This window comes from Dipodomys merriami, unplaced genomic scaffold (assembly GCF_024711535.1).
Source record: "Dipodomys merriami isolate MVZ:Mamm:240054 unplaced genomic scaffold, mDipMer1.0.p SCAF_1104, whole genome shotgun sequence".
NCBI lineage: Eukaryota > Metazoa > Chordata > Mammalia > Rodentia > Heteromyidae > Dipodomys > Dipodomys merriami.
Genome location: NW_027202388.1, coordinates 95,864 through 115,834, shown reverse-complemented (window position 1 = coordinate 115,834; position 19,971 = coordinate 95,864). Strand labels below are relative to the sequence as shown.

At 40.7% G+C, this 19,971-nt stretch overlaps 1 long non-coding RNA gene across 6 annotated transcripts in view; it reads left to right on the top strand.

The window, feature by feature from the left end:
• Positions 1 to 294: 294 nt before the first annotated feature.
• Positions 295 to 19,971, top strand: part of LOC138822492 (uncharacterized) — a 40,619-nt gene continuing 20,942 nt past the window's right edge. For 3 of the 6 annotated variants that reach the window (XR_011370481.1, XR_011370480.1, XR_011370484.1), the window contains exons 1-8: positions 295 to 327; positions 556 to 633; positions 2,037 to 2,399; positions 6,525 to 6,646; positions 8,161 to 8,199; positions 14,532 to 14,598; positions 14,859 to 14,962; positions 17,613 to 17,777. This is a non-coding gene — a long non-coding RNA (uncharacterized lncRNA). Of the gene's footprint in view, positions 328 to 555; positions 634 to 2,036; positions 2,400 to 6,524; positions 6,647 to 8,160; positions 8,200 to 14,531; positions 14,599 to 14,858; positions 14,963 to 15,582; positions 15,669 to 17,612; positions 17,778 to 19,971 lie in introns of those variants that run through there. The other 3 variants (XR_011370485.1, XR_011370482.1, XR_011370483.1) reach the window with 3 other exon arrangements.

Here is a 19,971-nt window from a genome sequence, read left to right as displayed (position 1 = left end):
TAGCTAGGATAATAGGCATGATCTACTAGTACTGGGCTTTCCATGGGGCATTTGTTTCCTGCTGAGACCTGGAGCAGATGCTCCTGCTGAATTCACTCCTATGTGTTCCAAGTTGTTTTTTGGTTATTTCACAACTGATAGGTCCAGCCCATCACCAAGATTATCACATTTGCTGCCTTCCCCTGGCACACATCGTTGCCCCTCCCTGAGTTCTTGGTCAACTAGAATTGTGAGGTCATTATAATGAGGACATTCTTTTTGGAACTTGATTTCAGAACTAGGTTACCCAGGCTACAGGCCTGTCACCATCTTAAGGACTGTTTATGAGTAAGATCCTGTATTCCTTCATTCTCAACTTTCTGCTCTGTTAAATGAGAGCATCATAGCTTTCCTTTCAAGCTAATTACTGCCAGGATGAAGTGAATTGACATACATGGCAAACTTCATACGGGACAGTGCTTAGTGCTTCATACGGGTGGCCTTCATTGTCAAGGTAACCATGCTTTACATACAAGAGCAAACATTTGATCTAAACACAACACTTGTCTTTTATAGGATGTCGATTGTCTCATGGGCACTGCAAATAGTGATGCTGTGGTGCTTTCTGGAGCCAGGTATCTTGGGAAGGAAATGGTGAGCCATTGTGTGTGTGTGTGTGTGTGTGTGTGTGTGTGTGTGTGTGTGTGTGTGTGTGTGCGTGCGTGCGTGCACATGTGCACGCATGCATGCACGCAATCACGCACGGGTGCATGTTCTGGTCCTGAGGCTTGAACTCAGGACCTGGGCTCTGTTTCTGAATTTTTCTACTCAAGGCTAGTATACTACCCCTTGTGCCACAGTTCCACTTCTGGCTTTTTGGTGGTACATTGGAGATAAAAGTCTTAAGGACATTCCAGCCTGGGCTGGCTTTGAACCATGATCCTCAAATATTAGTCTCCTGAGTAGCTAGGATTACTGTTGTGAGCCATCAGTGCCCGAATTGTAATTGTCTTTTTTTCTTTTCCCCAGCCTTGTTTGAGTTTTCTCAGGTGCTCCCTAATGTGTGATGGAGTTGTATGTGAAAAGATGATTATAAGCAAAAATGTTGTGTGTTGGAAAATGTGTTTAATTCACCCTGACTACTGGATATCTTTGCCTAGCAACAGTGTGCTAGAGTGGTTAGTTATTAACTCAGAATTGCTGGGCTGATCTGAAGTTGTAGGTACTGTCTCTTCTCAGCTTTGCAGGAGAAAATCCCATTCATCAGCCTGAGAAAAGATTCACATTGAAAATTCAATATATGAGCCAAGTACTGGTGGCTCACATCTGTCATCCTAGCTACTCAGGAGGCTGAGATATGAGGATTGTGGTTCAAAGCCAACCCAGGCAGGAAAGCCCATGAAACTTTTATCTCCAATGAACCACCAAAAAGCTATGTGAAGCTATGACTCAAGTGGTAGAGTGTTAGCCTTGATCAAGGGACAGTGCTCAGGTCCTGAGTTCAATCCCCAGGACTGGCAAACATGTTTGCATGAGCTTACCCTCCAAATTCAAGATATGATTTCTACTAAATTTTCTGCAATCTATTAACAATTCAAAAGAAACCATAGTTGGGATAATATAGGCAGGGTAAGGTAATAGGGAAGTTAGAAAATATATTCAAAAAATTAAGCTGGAATTAGGAGTGAGGGTATAACCCGCCTAAAAAATAAACAGTCTGGCTGGGTGCTGGTGACTCACACCTTTAATCCTAGCTACTCAGAAGACATGAGAGCTGAGGATCCTGGTTCAAAGCCAGCGTGGGCAGTAAAGTCTGTGAGACTCTTATCTCCAGTAAACCACCAGAAAACTGGAAGTGGCACTATGGCTCAACTGATAGAGTGCTCGCCTTGAGCTGAAGAGCTGAGGGACAGCACCCAGGACCAGAGTTCAAGCCCCACATCAATAACAACAAATAATGGGCTGAACCACAAGAAGTTGAGTCAACTGTTTCAAAAACCCACAGAACTGCCTTCTTTCTAACACTTTCTTTTTCTTTTTCTTTTTTCCACATGTAGAGTAAACATTTCTGCCTCAGAGAAGTAAATAGGTATGGGAATAAAAAGTGACTCTTTCTGGTAAATCTATGACCAGAATGAATATCTTAAATAGGATCACGAAGAGCAGACTTCCATGTCACAAAACTCCTTTGCCAATCCAGATCCACTGTGCCACTCTTGCATAACAGTAGCAAAAAAAAAAAAAAAGAAGAAAAACAATAAAAGGATAATAGAGAAGTTGCTAGGCTACCCTTCATCCAAGTGACCAGTTTGTGAATGAGGAGCTCCAACCCACATAGAGACATGAAGGTCACTTACGAAGCCCCTAATTCTCTGTTTGGCAGAAGCCGTCAAATTCTCCCACTCCTGGCAACTGGCAAGGTACTATCAGCTAACTTGTGTGAGGTTTTGTGAATGACTTCAAGCTTGTATTGTTAATCTAATTTCCTCAAGGGTCACAGTGGGGCATGGAAAATCTAGTAGGGTTCCCTTTTCTTTCTTTTTCTTTCTTTTTTTTGTCAGTCATGCGACTTGAGCTCTGGGTCTGGGGACTGATCTTGAGCTCTTCAGTTCCCTACAACTTGAGTCACAGCACACTTCTGGTTTTCTGGTGGTTAATTGGAGATGAGTCTCACAGATGTTCCTGCATTGGCTGGCTTTGAACTGTGATCCTCAGATCTCAGCCTCCTGAGTAGCTAGGATTAAAGGCATGAGCCACCAGTGTCCAGAGGGTCCCTTTTCTATTTGGGAAATCTCTTTTCCACATACCTTCCCAGAGATACCTAAGAAACTACAAACAAAACTGGATTATTTTGTGGTGCTTGGGATTGAATTTAAGGTCTCACATTTACCAGGCAAGTACTCTACTATATTACCTATACCCTCAGTCCTGTTTACTTTTGGGGTTTCTTTCTTTCTTTGTTTCCCTCAGATAGGGGTATCATGTTTTTACTCCTACTGACCTTGGACCACAGTCATTCTACCTTTGCCTCCAGAGTAGCTGGGATTATAGTCATGCATTATCATGTCTGGATTTGTTTTTAAGTATTTGTATTATAGTTTGAATTCAGGGCTTTGAGGCTCAAGGCTGGCATTCTACCCCTTGAGCCACACCTCTACTTCCTGTCTTTTGCTGGATGGTTGGATATAAGACTCAGAGGGTTTTCTGTTTGGGCTGGCTGAGAATTTGACCTTCAGATCTCAGCCTCCTAATAGCTAGTAGTACATATGTGAGCCACCAGTGTCTTTTCCTCCTCCTCCTCCTCTTCTTCCTCCTCCTTCTCTCCTCCTCCTCTTCCTCCTCCTCCTCCTGCTCCTCCTCCCCTCCCCCTCTTCCTCCTCCTGTTCCTCCTCCTCCTCCTCCTTCTCCTCCTCCTCGTCCTCCTCGTCCTCCTCTTCCTCCTTTTTCGGTAGATTCTCACTAAATTTTGTCTTGGCTAGCCTTCCACTATGGTTCTCCTATCTCTACCTCTAGAGGAGTGAGTCAGCATAGCTGGAAAGGAAACAGAACTTTTGCCTGACTCACTGTGGTGACAAGATCAGCAGGAATTCATATCGTCTCAACCTTCTCTCAACCCTTTCTAATTCATTTCTTCCCCCTTCTAAACTCTGTGTGTGTGTGTGTGTGTGTGTGTGTGTGTGTGTGTGTGTGTGTGTGCGTGTGCATTTATAATTGTGCTAGTACTAGGGCTTGGACTCAGGGCCTGGAGCTCTCATTTGGCTTTTATTGCTTAAGACTGGTACTTTACCATATCAACCACAGCTCCATTTCCAACCCTTTTTTGCCAGTCGTGGAGCTTGAATTCAGGTCCTGGGCACTGTTCCTAAGCTTCTTTTGGTCAAGGCTAGTATTCTACCACTTGAACCACAGCGCTATTTCTGGCTTTTCTGTGTATGTGGCCCTGAGGAATTGAACCCAGGGATTCAGCCATGGTAGGCAAGCACTCTACCACTAAGCCACCTTCCCAGCTCCTGTTCCCAATTCTTTGCTGATTCATTGGAGATCAGGCTCTCACAGACTTTTCTGCCTAGGCTGGCTTCAAACCAAGGTCTCTGCCTTTCTGAAGAGCTAGGATTATAGGCATGAGCCACTAGCATCCAGATTCAGGCCATGGGTTTTTTGTTTTGTTTTGTTTTGTTTTGTTTTTGCTTCAGATCCAGATTGTAAACATGTCTTGGATGGATTTATATCCTGCTTAGGGCCATAGCCCACACAGTACAAAGTAGACTTTACCTTCACTTGAGGTGAATTCTCATGGGAATTTAGTGGTGAGGATTACATAGTGTGGGCTATTATAGGACCCAGGCAGTATGTGAGAAAATGGGAAAGCACACAGCAGAGACCTTGGCATCTCTTTGATGGCCACAGAAGGAAAGTGTGGGTTTCCTCCATCTTGACATAAGTTCCTTTTTGGATTCTCCAAGTGTGAAGTTCCTCTGAAGCGATCCTTCTTTGATCTCCAACAGAACGCACTTTGTAGATCATCTCCATCCTTGACCCCCTGTGCATCTCCTTCCCACAATAGCCAGGTGTTCTTCAGAGATAATGCCATCTGCACAATAGCTTTGTGTCTCCTTCATGTCCTTCAGAAGTGGGGGCGGGGAGGCTTCAATCTTAGAGACCTATAGCATCCCTGAAGGGCCTTTGTTGCTTTTCCTTGAGATAAATGGGTGCCGGTGTCTCTGGGCAAAAGGGATCAAACTTTGCACAGTGATTTTCAGATCCGTTCAGCCTCCCAAGTAGCTAGGATTACAGGTGTGTATCACTGACACCTGGCTGCATTCTTTTTTTTTTTTTTTTGTCAGACTTGGGGGTTGAACTCAGGACCTGGGCACTGTCCCTGAGATCCTTTTGCTCAAGGCTAGCACTCTACCACTTGAGCCACAGCCCCATATCCAGTTTTTTCTGTGTATATGGTCCAGAGGAATCCAACCCATGGCTTCATGCATGCTAGGCAAGCACTCTACCACTAAGCGACATTCCTACCCTTGCATTCATGTTTAAGGATGGTTTTCTTTCTCTTGTCAGCCCTCTTGCCTTCTTGTAGTTTCCTGAGAACCTCAATTCCTTTCTCCTGAACACCAACAGTTTCTCCTCCAAGTGGAAAAGAGATGGAAAGTATTCAGAGTTTCGTAATGCTTTCTTTTGGCTCTATTTTTCTTCTATTGATTTCTTTGTAATTAAAAAGGTCATAGAAATGTGTGGGGCTGAGAAGGTGACTCAGTGGTAGAGTGCTTGCCTTGCATGCCTGAGGCCCTCAGCACCACATAAGCAAAAAGAAAAAGCCGAAAGTGGCACTGTGGCTCAAGTGTTAGAGCGCTAGCCTTGACCTGAAGAGCTGAGGGACAGCGCCCAGGCCCAGAGTACAAGCCCCACGACCGAGGCCAAAAAAGAAAAAAAGAAATGTGAGAGAAACGGTAGAAAGATGGAAGGGATCCTAATAGATGAGATGGGTGGAATATGGTGAATAATGGTGAAAGCATGTGGTTGTAGGGAATGTGGACTGACAATCATTCCTTCAACCTGAGTTTTTGGGGTAGGGAAGCCAAAGGCCCAGGGAGGGGACTTGAGTGGCCTGTGGAATTTCTGTGGGCAGGGCTCTCAGCGAACAGCACCCCTGGTGGGCAAATCCAGTGTAGCAGAGCATGTTACTTTGGGAAGCAAAGAACTGTCTGGCCTTGGGCTCCCCACTCACCATGCAGAGATAGGAGAAATGAAACAACCGGGGGCATTTTTTAGATACAGCCGTAGAATGCATACATCTCTCTAGAGAATCAGCCTCTGTGGGCAGCTGCTGGTTTAGCTCAGAAGTGAAGGGTTGGAGAAGAAAGGAGGGAGAAAGAGCCAGGGATGTTGGTTTCTTGTTTTTAGCTCTGTTAGCGTCTTCTGTGCTACTGTTACTAAACCGTATCCTAGTAATAAACACTATCCTAGTGTTACGGTTATTAAAAAAATTAGTTCTGGCTCTAATCCTAGCTCAGGAGGCTGAGATCTGAGGTTAATTGAAAGCCAGACCAGACAGGTTATTTTTGATAAACAACTCAGAAAGCTGGAAGTAGTCTTGTAGCTCCAAGTGTATATCGCTATCCTTGAGAACAAAGAGCCTCAGGGATAGCTCCCGGGTCAAGCTCCAGGATCTGTAAAAAATAAAAAAAAATTAGAACTGGGTACTGCAATCCTAGCTACTTAGGAGACTGAAATCTGATGATTATGGTGGGAAGCCAGCTCAGATAAGAGTGTCTGTGAGACTTTTATCTCCAATTAAACACCAAAAACCTGGAAGTTGTGCTGTGGTTCAAATAATGGAGTGCTAGACTTGAGCACAAAAGGTAAGCACCCAGGCCTTGAGTTCAAGCCCTAGGACCAACACAAACACACACACACATACACACACACACACTCACACACACACACACAGAGCTGTGCTGGCATGAGCTCTTCAGTCTTTTCTCCTTATGAGATTTTTTTCATTAATATTTACACAATATTTTATTATTTTCATTCAGGTGAAATCTTTCCTTAACTCTCTGAGTGGAGAAGAATTAGAGGCTCTAATATTTGAATTAGAACAACTCAGAAGCATTTTCCCTAGCAGAATTTTTTGAGGAAGAGGAAGAAGAGAAAAAAGGTAATATGAAAATTCAGAATCGGAGTGGGAAGATGCAATGTATTTATTATTACTAGAGTATTTATTATTACTAGGGTATTTATTATTATTATTATTATTATTATTATTATTATTATTATTACTAGATTATTTATTATTACTAGAGTGATTTGTGTGTTTGTGTGTGTGCACGCACAACACCTGTGCTGGTCCTGGGGCTTGAACTCAAGGTCTGCTTGCTGTCCCTGACCTTCTTTGCTTAAAGTTAGACCTTTAAGGACTTGAGCCACACCTCTACTTCCAGCTTTTTTTTGTGTGTGATTAGAGATAGGAGTCTCACGGAGTTTTCTTCCTACGCTGGCTTCCAACTATGATCCCCAGATCTCAGCTGCCTTAGTAGCAGTCTGACAGGGATAGCCACTGGTACCCTGCATCTCTCTCTTTTTTGCAGTAAGAATTTTCATGTAGAATTTTTTTTGCAACTTTCCCCCATCTAGGTGTTCAAACACGTCAGCCTCTTGCTTATGTCTTCTTTTTTTTTTCCCTGTCAGACTTCTCTTATCATCCCTCATACTGATATTGTTCATACACCCCTGCCAGTGATTACAGTTAAAGATTGCTTTTTCAGAGTTTGTCCTCAGTTTGGCTGATGTTTCTTTATATCTCTGGATACTTCATCTGTGCCTCATGACTTGTGGGATCCTTAATTCCATCTTGAATTGAGGCAGAAAAGTTGGTAGTACCTAAAACGTGAGTGGCACTCTTCCCCCTCCCTGCCTCCACAATTTAAAGCCTGTATCTCTTAGAAAATATGAATGTTGAAGCTGCTCATTTTTTATAGTAATTAGGTAATGTGGCAGTTAGTATAAAATGTAATTTCTGGACAAATGAATCTTAAGGGTTGTTTATTAACATTTAATTAGATATATTTCTAAGACATATTCTCTGCTAATTGGCTATTTTAAGAAAGTGGAATCCAATGAACTAAGTTTTGTCTTTTTTTTAAAGCTGGTCCTAGGATTTGAACTCAGGGCTTGGATGTTGCCCTAAGCTTTTTTGCTCATGGGTAGTGCTCTACCACTTGAACCACTGCACCACTTCTGGCTTCTTCTGAGTAGTTTATTGGAGATAAGAGTCTCACAGACTTTTCTGTCTGGACTGGCTTTGACCCATGATCCTTAGATCTTAATTTCCTCAGTAGCTAGGATTACAAGCATGAGCCACCAGTGCCTAGCCCATTTGTAGTGTTTAAATGAACTATTTACTTTGCCATGGAATGACATTTTCACTCTGAAGTATACAAGTGGTCATAGAGACTAGAATTTTATTTGGTGAACATTTCTTAAAAGTGAATGAAATGAGCCTTTTCAATGAGAAAAGCAACGATGTATGAGTCATGATACACATTCAAACTAAGTTTCAATTTTGTAGAATGTATTTATTGCTCTGTTGAGCTTTGTAGCTTCCCAGTGCTGTTTACAGACTATGCTGATGAAATCTGTGTTGATAATAACAGCTATATTCATTGATTTCAGGACAGTTGGTCAGCATTTGGAAGATTTGTGTCACTCGGTGTGAGTATTTTCCCATTATTTAATGTGTGATGTTAGCAAATCATGTACAGGCAAAAGAAAAGAAAAGACTAACTGATTTTAATTTAATACATCCAAGCAGAAAATCTTATGGTATAGCTTCAGGCTCATTGCTATGTATCTCATTACAACTAAATTTTAAGAGATGACCACTAGTTGAGTTTTAGTGTAATATTAAGGAGTATGCCAGCATTAGCTTTATTGATAATCTGAGAAGGCAACTAAAATACTTCTTCCTTTTCTAACTAAGTGACTTTGTAAGGTAGTTTTTCTGCATATACTTGAAACAACATAACCCAACAGACAGTATAAAAGCAGATGAGAGAATACAGGTGTCTTTCATTAGGCTAAAGGATGAAGAGATTTATTAAAGATGTAAAACAATGGGACTATTCTGCTGAAATTTTACCTTTTTTGGAAAATACAGTGTTTTTCAATAAGCGTATATTAATAAGTAGTGTTTCTTTTCTTTCTTTTTGGTGAGTTGTGGGGAGTAAACTCTGGGCTTGGGTGCTGACCCTCAGCTCTTTAGCTCAGTGCTAGTATTCTACCACTTGAGCCACAGCGCCACTTACAACTTTTTCTGCTTATGTGGTGCTCAGTAATTGAACTCAAGGCCTCATGCATACAAGACAAACACTCTACCACTGAGCCACCTTCCCATCCCCAGTGTTTTTGTTCTTAAATTTACAAAACTACCATAAGCACTTGAGTTCTAAATTTTCTTTTGTTTGGGTTGTGAAACTAGGACTCAATACCTGATGCTTTGCTCATTACCTGAGTTCTACTTTTTAACATATCTGTCTGTTTCTCTTGTGTGTGTGCGTGCACATGCTAATGCATGTGTATCCCCTATTTTTTATTTAATTTATTTATTTTTGTGCCAGTCCTGGGGCTTGAATTCAGCACTTAGGCATTGATCCGGAGCTGCAGTCTACCACTTGAGTTATAGTTGTACTTCTGGGTTTGTTTTGTTTTGTTTTCTGAGTGGTTTATTGGAGATAAGAATCTCATTGACTTTCCTGCTCCAGCTACCTTTTAATAGCAATCTATAGATCTCAGTCTCCTGAGTGTGTAGCCAGGATTACTGGTGAGAGGCACCAGTTCCTGGCTCTACTTACATTTTTTTTTGTCGGTTGCGGGGCCTAAACTCTGGGTCTGGGCACTGTCCCTCAGCTCTTCAGCTCAAGGCTAGCGCTCTCTCACTTGAGCCACAGTGCCACCTCTGGCTTTTTCTACTTATGTGGTGCCGAGGAATCGAACCCAGGACCTCATGCATGCAAGGCAAGCACTCTACCACTGAGCCACCTTACCTTTTTAATTAGCTCTTTGGGAGCTCTCAAAATTTAAGAGTATTAAGAGGTCCTGAGACGAGCATGTTTGAGAGCTGCCAGATTAAAATTTTCCAAATGTCAGTGCTTTTAAAGATGGCTCTCTGTTTTACTTCTTTGAACTGTCAGTGTGCTTGCCACTGATATCTCTAAACCTCATTTGATTTTTTTCTATTTCTCATCAACTGTAAAATAACTAGTCTTCAAGTTTTCTACAAAGCAAATATTTCTCAGTGAGAAACTTTTCTTACTCCTTTAGTATGGATTTTATGCAGACTGGGACATTTTCTTTTTTGTTTGTTGTCTTCAGCATCGTGTTTAAGAAGTCAGACTAGACAATTGTATAACATCTTACTAATAAATGATTCCTTAGTCTATGTAAAAGCTTGATTCCTGATTAGAAAATGTTTTCTGACCAGGTACTGGTGGCTCACACCTGTAAACCTAGATACTCAGGAAACTGAGACCCCGGATGGGTTTAAAGCCAGCTCACCAGCAAAGTCTGTGAGACTCATCCCCAGGTAACTACCAAAAGCCCAAAATGGAGCTGTAGCTCAAGTGATAGAGTGTTAGATTTGAGCTGAAGAAGCTCAGGGACAGCACCCACACCCTGAGTTCATGCCCTAGGACTTGCACAAAAAAAGAAAAAAAGATTTTTTGAACATAAGTTCTTAATGTTCTTCTGAAGTATTGAGATGGCAGTTAACTATGATGGGCTTTGGAGTTATCCACTGAGTCAAAATAAAGATCTGTCTTTTACTAAAGCCATGTGACCTGTGATACTGAGCTCTTTTCTCATCTGTAAGGTAACCCAATCTAATTCCTTACAGGTTGTTAAAATAAGTACTAAATGAAATACTTTATTCAGAGGCTGGGAAGGTGTCTCAGTGGTAGAGTGCTTGCCTTGCATGCATGAGGCCTTGGGTTCGATTCCTCAGTACCACATAAGCAGAAAAAGCCAGAAGTGGCACTGTGGCTCAAGTGGTAGAGCACTAGCCTTGAGCTGAAGAGCTGAAGAGCTGAGGGACAGTGCCCAGGCCCAGAGTTCAGACCCCGAGACTGGCAAAAACAAAACAAAACAAAACAAAAATGAAATAATGTATTCAATAAGTGGCATAATAGTCATAAGCAAGGGATGGTAATTATTTTAATGATTCCAAAGATATAATAGATTAAAAAATCTGCTTTTTAGAAGTCTTAACTTAGGAAACACATAAAGCCATTGTGATGTGTTTAGATAGTTGCATTCTTTCTAATTAGTCCTCAATATGACAGTTGTGTTATTTATAAACTTTTTTTGTGCAATTAACTGCATTTGTTCATGTAATCAGCATCTGTTTGGTGTAGGAATGGGAATCCTGAACTTTAAATACCATTCAGAGGACTCTGAAGGATTTTCTAAACAGTTGGATTTTTGTCTAATATATTCACCAGAAATGACTCTGAAAAGAGACTCCTGCCCAACTCCTCTCACTCTGTGCCAGCCCTCCTCAGTGATATTTGTTGAGAATTCAGCAGTGATGTTGGCATTTAATGATATCTCAATGAAGTACTATAAAAACGGATGTAGCTGACGGGGGATAAATGTAGGAACCTGCTGTTGCGGTAGTGTTGGTCATCTTTTTCTATCAGCATTTTTGGACACAGTGGCAAGTGTCTGTGATCCTAACAATGACAGGAAGATGAAATCGGTAATTGTAGTTCAGGCATGCATCCAGGCAGGAAACCATACTCTCCCTGAAAATAGTCAAGGGAAAGCAGGGCCCAAGGCATGGCTCAGTGGTAGAGTGTCTGCTTACTAAGTTTGAGTGAGCTGAGCTCAAACCCCAGTACCATCATAACAAAGTAAAACAATGGTGGAAGATCACTACCAAATACTTTCCACAGAATTAAGTATATATTGGGCAGGATTGTGGCCCAGTATTAGGCTAGGGGTGTAACTCCATGGTACAGTACTTGCCTGAGGCTTTGCATTTGGTGACTGGCATTGAGATGAGGAGAAGTTGCATCGAAATTATGTAGGATGGTGCTGGTGGCTCACGACTATAATCAGCTACTCAGGAGGCTGAGACCTGGAGGATGGACGTTTAAAGCCAGCCAGGCAGAAAATTCTGTTTAGATCTATCTCCACTTAGCAAGAAAAAGACAGACTGGTGTTGTGGTTCAGATTAGTAAGACATCAGCTGAGTTCAAGCTGTGGTCCTGGCACCAAAAACAACAATAACAAAATAAATAAATAAAGGAATAAAGTGTGGGCTTTGGAGGGACTTTGGAAAAAGGAAGGACTCTCCCAAAATCGGAAGATGCATGCCTGAACTACAATTACCGATTTCATCTTCCTGTCATTGTTAGGATCACAGACACTTGCCACTGTGTCCAGCCTCTCTGTTGAGATGGAATCTCCTAAAATTTTCTGCCCATGCTGGGCTGGAACTGAGATCCTCTTAATTTTGGACTCTCACATTAGTGTTGGAGGATGAGCACATACTAATATAACAGGCTATGGCTGAGAAGGGATCTCACAAACTGTGCTGCCAAGGCTGACCTCAAATTATAATCCTCCATTCTCAACCTCTCAAATAGCTAGGTTTACAGGCATGAGCCACAGCAGTGACCTGCCTCATTTTGTTCACAACACTTACCAAAAAATAAGTTTATTAACACTCAAACATAATACATTGTATATCTGAACATTGTAAATTAAATGTATATATTGGAATATTATTTACATTCTAAGTACACACTAAATAATTTTTTAGAACAGAATGAGATAAATATAAGTGAAAAAAAATTCTGCATGCTATTGGATCATTTTGTCAATATTTTGTGATATAGGTATGTCATTATATTTTCAGATTAATTTCTTGCACCCAGTAGGATTTAGTTGGATGACAACCTACGAGTCAGGTTTTAGATTTTTATTCATATTAGGATATAGTTAAATGTTGTTTAAATGAGTTACATTGGTAAGGATGGTATTAATGAGATCAGCTTCACAATCCATCTTATACTTGGGATTGCTAAGTCATTTTAATTCTTTCTCTTAAATGCCAAGGGAGAGGCACAAATGAGCTATGATACATTCTTCCCGCCAATCCCGGGAAATTTTGGGGACAATGGTCAGATAAAGCAGTAACAATTTGCCCTTTAAGCTATAGACTGCTGATTAAAAAATATATAGATTCTAAAGGCTAAAACCTTAGGCTGGTCTCAAAGTGAGTGAATGGATAGGATTTATTTGTGTAAAGAGAGAAGGAATATTTCCTGACAGTATGTTTGGCTGTCTTGATTATAGTTTGCTCTTGACTTACCCATATGTTTGCATGTTTCTTCAGTGAGGTGTTCTGCTTTCCCATCATCAAGATAACATTTTCCTTAGCACCCTTCCAACATTAATCCTTTCTCCCGCTGATTTAAACATCACCTTGCTCACTTGGATCATGGATTATTCCCTCAATTTTACTTCCTTTTTTGTTCCTAGATTAGTGCTGATCAGTTCTCTACTCAGCCACTAAAATTATCTTCCTTTGATTTAAATTTGATCTTACTTGTCTCTGTTCTAAAAATCATTCAGTGGTTCCTCATCTCTTCGTTAGAATCTTTGGAATCTTACTAGGGTGTAAAGGCCCAGTCTTTGCTGGATCCTACTTTGTTGTTTTTTTCCTTTGTTTACATTAAATGCTGTGATCATACTAAACTTCCTGCTATGCTTTCACCCCCTAATCTTGGCACTCATTTTCTCTGCCTGAAACTCTTCCCATAACTTGAATTCCATTTTTTAAATTCTTTTTCTTTTCTTTTTTTCTGGTCCTGGGGCTTGAACTCAGGGCCTGGGTTCTGTTCCTGAGCCTCTTTGTGCTGAAGGCTAGTGCTCTACCATTTGTGCCACAGGGTCACTTCTGTCTCTTTCTGTTTGTGTGGTACTGAGGAATCAAACCCAGGGCTTCATGCATGCTAGGCAAACACTCTACTACTAAGCCACATTCCCAGCCCTGAATTCCATTTACTTTATACAATATCTGCTTCATACTCTCCATTCATTATTCTGTAATGTGACGCAAAGAGCATTGAGAGTGGAGGCCAAGGTTTAACTCCTAACCTTTGCTAAGAAATCTTGTGGAAATTCTTGACCTCTTCCAGCCTTCATTATCTTTATTGCCAACGTGTGATAATGCCCACCTCTCTTATAAGCCCATTAAGAACATCTATCGACATACTATACACAAAAAAATTCTATAAGCATGTCAGCCAAAGATGTTTGGTGTGGCAACGTTTGTGATGACAACAAGAATGATCCCAAGGAAGCATTTAGCTTCACTGCTCAGGTGACCTTCCTGAACCATCCAGGCCAAATCAGTGCTAACTATGCCTCTGTCCTGGATTGTCATTCAGCTTAAATTGCTTGCAAGTTTCCTGAGTGGAAAGAGAAACTTGAACAGAGATCTTGTAAGAAGTTGGAAGCTAGTCCTAAATTCCTGAAGTCTAGTGATGCTGTCATGGTTCATATGGTTCCAGCAAGCCTTGTGTATGTGGAGAGCTTCTCTGACTATCCTCCTTTGGGTCATCTTGCTGTTTGTGATAGGAGACAGTTGCTGTGTGGCATCAAAGCTGTGGACAATAAGTCTGCTGGAGCTGGCAAGGCCACAAAGTCTGCCCAGAAATCTCAGAAGGCCGAGTGATTATTATTATCCCTAACGCCTGTAGCTTCAGCTTAACCAGTGGTGGAAGAAAAGTCTCAGAAATGTTTGTCTTAATTGGGCATTTAAGTTTAATAGTAAAAGACTGGATAATGATAACAATGCATCATAAAAACTTGAGAAGGAAAGGAAAAAATTCTATAAGCACTCATATTCCATGCTCATTAAATTGTTATGCATACTTCTGCTGCATTCACTCCTCTTCCTTCTCACCTTTCTTGTGATCCTCAGCAGTTTTTCTGGAATGTTTTTCATGTAAAACTTTATTTTTTTTCATGGGATGAAGATTTTTCTGAAGAGATAACAGATGTTTTTACCAACACATCTCCTGCAAATCAGACAAACTGGCCAGGGTAAGTTATTACTTCTTGGTGATTGAGATTCATTTGTGACACTTCAGTGAATAAAAACTGAGATAGTAACCATTTACGATATGGAAGTAAGAGCGAAAGCCTTGCTCTTTGTTGGTGACTTGTGAGCTATGTGCATATCCAAGGTCAGAGTGGGCAGGGAGGTGCTATATCCAGAGAAATATTTAATACAACATATATTCCATTGCCTGCTCATGCACAGGACATGGGATGCTTTTTCCTTTTATCCCTATCTTTCCCAGGCTCAGGAGACATTCTGTAAACCAGTACGCCCCAGGCACACAATGCTCTCTGGACAGAGGGAACTGATATAATCAGGATGTCCTGTTTGCTCCTAAGTCCTAGGGTAAGGACCCTAATACTTGATCTTTTTGGTTGTTGTTGTTATTAGAAAATAAATTTTGTTATGGAATGTCTTGGGTAAAAGAAAGACATTCCTCAAGCAACAAAGTAGCAGAAAGTTCCAGGCCAGCCTGTTCTAGCAGGGTTATAACTCAAAAAGAAAAAAAAAACATAAAGAAATACATGTTTAAAATCTACTGAATGTAAGAAAAAAAGAGTACAGTTTCCTGTGAGTATATAATGTCAGAGAGTTTCCTGGAAACAGTAGCCTCTAAAATGGGATGATTTTTTTCTTTATAGGGAAATAGTAATAACATTTATTATTATAACCACAATTCAGTGACATTCAGTACATTTCCAGTATTGTAGAACCATCACCTTTATCTTATCCCAAACATATCCATCACCCTCGACAGAAATTTTGGGCCATTAAACCATTCATGCCTCTTTCCTTACCTCAACCCACAGTAGCCCTGAGTTATTTTCTGTGTCTGTGAACTTTCTTACTCTTGGTACTTTATTGTTGTAGTCTGAATGTTTGGATTTCCATAATTTTTCATATGGTAACACTTGATCTTTTATTCTTATCCCCTAATGTTTGCTTTCTCCATGAAACCCTCTCAGAACACTCCTCGGGAACTCATCTTCTGCAGTTCAAGTGCATCTCTTCACTATTCAATCTAGTATTGTTTAAAAATGGTCAAATTTAAGAAAAGTCATAAAAAGAATATAAACAGTATTTGTGTGCTTTTTATGAAAATTCACTATAGTTAACATTTTCCTTCTTTCGCTTAATCACTTATTTGTGTGTATGTTCTCTTTGTGGACATACATTTGAGATTAACTTGTATATATCATAGTCCTCTATTCCTACATATTTTAATCTTGCTCTCCTCAGGATAAAAATGTCCTGTTATTACATATCCACAGTAGTTACCGGCTTCAGTAAATTAATCACAATGCCATACTTTTGCTTAATCTTTGTCTATATTTCAGTCTTGACAATTGGCTCAATTCTGCCCTCTCATTTTTTTCTCCAGTACTAATACCAGTACATGATCATGAATTATATATAGTTGTGTATACTTGATCTCCTATAGTCTATAATAATTCTCTGCTTTTCCTTTATAACATTACTATTTTTAACAACACAAGCACCTGCTTCCATTTAGTAGCTAGGATTAGAGGTATGAGTGACTGCTGACTAGCAAATGTAGAGTTCTTGAGGGTTAAATTGTGTTATTTGTTTTTGTTTTTGTTTTTTACAAAGTATGAGGCCCATTGTAAAAATTGCTCAGTGTTGATGACCCTATATAAACTAGCTTATTATCCCAAATATACATGTAGATGTTCAATAAGCAGATATGTCTCTATATTTTTATACTAGGTAATTTGCTAGGTGCTAGGGAAGTAATGATGAGGACATAGAAAAATCACAAGAATAAAAGAAATCATGTTAATAAATATTTTTGAGGTCAATAATTCTCAATGTGGTCCCTATGTGGCAATTCTCAGAAGGCAGTTTTCAAATAATTGAAATTTCAAATAATTTCAAATTGAAATAGAGATACAGGATATAGCAGGGGCATTGGCCTGGTTGTCTGCACACTAAGGATGTAGGGAAATGTGCACTGGAGCATGTGGTTCTGGGAATAATTTTTTAATACTTTTGTTTACATTTTTTACCTTTTTTCTCCAGGCTAGCAGGCTTCATACCTTGAGCCACAGCTTAATTACTCACTTTCTTTTTTCTTTGTTCCTTTTTGCCGACCTTGGGGCTTGAACTCTTCTGCCTGGGCCCTGTCCCTGAGCTTCTTTTGCTCAAGGCTAACACTCTACCACTTCAGCCACAGCAGCACTTCCAGCTTTTTCTAAGTAGTCTATTATGTTTCTCGGACTTTCCTTCCTTGCATCAAACTGTGATCCATAGAACTCAGCCTCCTGAGTATGAGTAGCTAGGATTACTGGTGTGACCCTTTGGCACCTGGCTAGGTTTTTCTTATGTTTTGGTTCTGGACCTAGGGCTTGAACACAGGGCCTGGTCAGTGTTGTTTAGTTTTTGTTTTTTATTTAAAGCTGATAGTCTATTTGAGCCAAAGCTCACTTTCTGCCTTTTTGTTGTTGTTTTTATTCTTTGTGTTAATCCCAGGGCTTCAAAGTGGCCTGGCCAGTCTCCAGTCTCCATGCTTTCTCCCCCTCCGCCCCCCCCCCCAAGTTAGCAAGCACTACATCTTTAGCCAGTGCACAACTCTTCCTTTTTATTTTTGGTTGTTGTTTTTATTTCTTTGTATTTGGCTTTTATTTATTTATTTATTTTGGCTGGTCATTGGGCTTGAACTCTGGGCCTGGGTGCTATCCCTCAGCATTTCAGCTCCAGGTCCTCTACCATTTGAGCCACAGCACCACTTGCAGCTTTTTTTTCTGCTTATGTGATGTTGAGAAATCGAACCAGGGCCTCATGCATCCAAAGCAAGCAAGCCCTCTACCACTGAGCCACCTTCCCAGCCCTGGTTTTCATTTTTTATGGTGATCCTAGGGCTTGACCTGCCAGTCTTCTTGAGGTGTTGGGCTTTTTCCCCCCTCTAGGATGGAAGTTTTACAAGTTGAGCCATAGCTCATCTTTTTTTTTTTTTTTTGGTGGTTAATATTGTAAGGTCCGCTCCTGGATGGCAAGCAGACTCCACCCTCCTCACAGCAAAGTCTCCATCCAGTAACTGCATTACCTTGGGAACTGGGACACCTGGAAGAAGTCACATTTGCATCCACTGAGGTCATATCTGAATTTGATGTGGCCACACCTTTCTCTGCACGTACCCTAGGTAAGGCCTAGCCCAGGCCCAGACACTCTCTCTCTGCTCTCTCTCTGCTCTCTCTGCTCTCTCTGCTCTTTTCTAGCTCTTTCTTCTCTCATTCCTCTCTTTCCCAACTCTCTCTCATTCGAAGGCTTTTCCCAGCCAGGTGGAGTGCCAACCTTGCCTGGTCCCAGCAGGTCTACTGAATAAAACTAGTCCCTTACCTGAATAGCACATGCATGGTGCTGTTCTTACTCGGCTATCTCTTTTTTTAAAACCTAACAAGTGAGATAAGTGTCCTATGGCTCTAACTACTCAGGAGGCTGAGATCTGAGGACCTCAGTTGGAAGCCAGCCCAGACAGAAAAGTCCTTGTGAGACTCTTATGTCCAATTAAGCACTCAAAACCCAGAAGTGGCGCTATGGCACAAATGGTAGAGCACAAGGCTTGAGTACAAAGAGGCTCAGGGACAGCACAAAAGTCCTGAGTTCAAGCCCCACAACAGTCAAAAAATACAGAAAGAAAAAAAGTACTACAGGAAGCCAAGATGACTATCCAGACAGCTTGGTATTGGCATAAGAACAGACATCAGGACCAATGGAATAGAATTGAAAACCCAGAAATGAACCTACAGACCTATAGACATCTAATCTTCGATAAGGGAGCTAAAACAATAGAATGGAAGAAAGACAGCCTCTTCAGTAAATGGTGCTGCTAAAATTGGTTAACTACTTGTAGAAAACTAAAGCTAGATCCTTATATATCACCTTGCACCAGAATCAACTCCAAATGGATCAAAGACCTCGAAGTCAAAGTACACACTTTGAAAACATTACAGGATGGAATAGGAGAAACCCTAGGTCTCCTCGGCTCAGGCCAAAATTTTCTGAATAGAGACCCGGAAACACAACAAATCAAAGAAAGGTGGGACAAATGGGATTGCATGAAGTTGCAGAGCTTCTGCATGGCAAAGGACATAGCTAGCAAGATCAATAGAAAGCCCACGGATTGGGAGAAGATCTTCACTAGCCATACAACAGACAAGGGTCTCATATCTAAAATATACTTGGAACTCAAAAAATTAAATCCCCCAACAACAAATCCTCAAAGAAACAACTGCCCAATAAATAAGTGGGCTAAAGACTTAAAGAGAAACTTCTCTGAAGAAGAAAGAAGGATGGCCAATAGACACATGAAGAAATGCTCAACCTCCCTAGCCATAAAAGAAATGCAAATCAAAACAACATTGAGATACAACCTCACTCTAGTTAGAATGGCTAAAATCAAGAACTCTAACAACAACAGATGCTGGAGGGGATGTGGACAGAAGGAAACCTTACTTCATTGTTGGTGGGAATGTAAACTTGTTCAACCACTTTGCAAAGCAGTATGGAGGTTCCTCAAAAGACTTCACATAGAGATCCCCTATGACCCAGCAATCCCATTTTTGGGCATTTACCCAAATGTTTACAAACAAGACCACACTAAAGCTACTAGCACAACTATGTTTATTGCAGCATTATTTACCATAGCTAAGATATGCAACCAACCCAGATGCCCCTCAGTAGATGAATGGATCAAGAAAATGTCGTATATATACACAATGGAATTCTATGCCTCCATCAGAAAGAATGACATTGCCCCATTTGTTAGGAAATGGAAAAACGTGGAAAACATTATATTAAGTGAAGTAAGCCAGGCCCAAAGAAACATAGGTCCCATGGTTTCCCTTATTTGCAATATCTAGTATATGTATGAGTCAAGCGGAAAAGGTCAGATAATGTGATGTTAGGAAAATGAATCCTTAGATATGTATTCAAATGTTTTTTTTCCTTTCATGCATTTGTTTCTAACGCATTTATAAGATTATCTCTTTGTAGCTTTGTATGTCCCTCCCCCACAGTATAACCCTGCTTTTACTATATTTGATGTCAGTATAACTTGTGTAGGAGATGGGAAAAAACAAGTCGTTTAAGGATACAGGTAGACCTGTTGCAACAATGAGAAGTACAAATTGTCATGTCGAAAACGAGCTTTACAATGTTGGTGGGGGGGCTAGCGGGGAGGATTGGGTGGGCAGATGGGGGGGAGGCTGGGAAGGGATGTTAAGTGTAAACAAAGGAGGAGGCTGCAATGCTTGATAAGAAATGTACACATTAACCTGCCCATGTAATTGTAACCCCTCTGTACAGTGTGTTCACAAAAAAATAAAAATAAAATA